Source organism: Anopheles moucheti, chromosome 2 (assembly GCF_943734755.1).
Source record: "Anopheles moucheti chromosome 2, idAnoMoucSN_F20_07, whole genome shotgun sequence".
Classification (NCBI taxonomy): Eukaryota; Metazoa; Arthropoda; class Insecta; order Diptera; family Culicidae; genus Anopheles; species Anopheles moucheti.
In genome coordinates, this window is record NC_069140.1 from 33,395,780 (window position 1) to 33,397,658 (window position 1,879).

A 1,879-nucleotide genomic window follows, 5' to 3' on the forward strand; every position below is an offset into this window, starting at 1 on the left:
TTCGACATTGGAAACTGGCCACAGCTTCCAGGCTAACAGTCTTATCAGCGCCCGTTTCGGTGTGCTTAAAAAGCCCCGTATCCACAGTGCTGTACCAATTAAAATGCTCCTCGCAGCGCATCATTTCTCAACCGCAATCGTTTGATTTGGTGTTCGGTTTGGAAAGGCAGGGCATAAATAATCTGTAACCGAACAGTCTGCGCTAACCCACACCGGCACTGCGATTCGGTTTTGTTTCGTATTTTTTGGTTGTTCTCCAGCGCGAGATAAAAACACACACAACCGCACCAACCGATGTCCAGCACCTTCTTCACTCCAGTTTGGAAAATGTGCAATTTTTATGCTTCTGATTGGCGCACGATCCGCGCAATCGGTCCCCCGTGGCTAGACGTTAATTTAGGCGCTACCCATCGCCAGCCGGCGAACGGTGACGGTGCGGCCGCAACGTCACACAAGAATCGAACCGTTGAAACGCACCACAAAACCAACCGCAGCACCCAACGAGCAAAGTTTGCGACAAAACGCGAAAGTTGCACGATTTTCCCCCGTTTCAAGCCTTCCTCCAACCCTGAGGAAGACACTGTCTCCACGAACTCGGTTGTCACGGGCGATGTCTTTGGTTGCAAGCTATCGACATCGCATTCTGGCATATGCCTGCTTTTCTTTGGTCTCGCTCACCTCGAACTTCGTCACTTTTGAACGTGCGACGGTGTGCAAACCCTCGACCGATCACACAACACATTCACACACCTCCGGCCTACCCCACACCTGAACGGTCCCATGAAAAAAATTGTTGCTCCAGAAATTGAATCCAGACGCGGAGAGTTGCACTATGGGTGGAAGCTTTGTCATAATTTGCTGTGATAATGCTAGTCAATCGTGGACAATGTCTCTAATTGAGTACTTAAATTTTATTTCATAAATTAGTTTTTTTGATAAAAAAGATTTGTTTAGCTATATTAATCATCTTGATCATTAATATCCTGCAGTTATTTTTTCCCGCACATATTATCGGAAGGTGTCGAAATTAATGACACCTTTCTTCGAAGTACCCCATAGTGCCACTCTCTTCACATTCGTGTATGCTATCGGTTTCCTCAATTTAGTTCTTCGCAAAATAGTGAAAAGTGAACAAGCAGAAAGGTAAGATGTAATAATCGTTACAGAGAATTGGTTTGTTAATTTATTTTGATTTGTTTTAGCTAAACATGGATTCCTCATTGCAATCATCCAAGAGATCCGCTCAATATTACCGGCGAATTCAGAAACGCACTCTGAATGAAGCGGTGGAAGAGGAAGGAGAAAGCAGCCGGATGCCGATGGATATAGGTAAGTTAACACTTCTTAAATTTAATATTCGTCTAAAAAAGTGTTTTATGTTATCAGTGGACTAGTGGATGTGTGAAGTAAAAGCATTCTTTTCTTTTTTCTTCCTCTCTATAGATAACGCACAGCGCCAACACCGACGCCGAAATTGCAAGGAATCCCATGGTAGGAGAGAAGAAGGACGTAAGCGCCGCGTGAGGAAGAGAGCGGCAAAGCGCGCGCGGCTAATCGTGTGTGGATCGCGCAGAGGAAGCGGCAACGGCTGGTAGAAAGGAGGCGTGGAAGCGGGGACCAGCTGACTGCGGCAGCAGGATACCACGAATTAGTGTGAGGCAACGGGTGAGTACGAATAAAGGAAGAGGGTGTGCAATCTAACGTGTGTACGTGTGTGCGGTTTCATTTCGATGCATCCGAAAGGCCTTGGGTATGAAGTATGGGAGAGGGAGGAGAGGATATAAGACGATACAACCCCACGCGACGTGTCACGGCGACATGCTCAATTCTGCTGCTATCGAGACTGTTTTTGAGCATGTTTTTGAGCATGTTGCGTTCA

General features: G+C 46.4%; 1 long non-coding RNA gene across 1 annotated transcript; it reads left to right on the forward strand.

Annotated features, from left to right (window-relative positions):
- The first annotated feature begins 1,084 nt into the window (after positions 1-1,084).
- On the forward strand, positions 1,085-1,679 carry LOC128298486 (uncharacterized). The gene is made up of 3 exons (XR_008287269.1): positions 1,085-1,143; positions 1,203-1,329; positions 1,444-1,679. It is a non-coding gene; the product is annotated as an uncharacterized LOC128298486 (long non-coding RNA).
- The last annotated feature ends 200 nt before the right edge of the window (positions 1,680-1,879 follow it).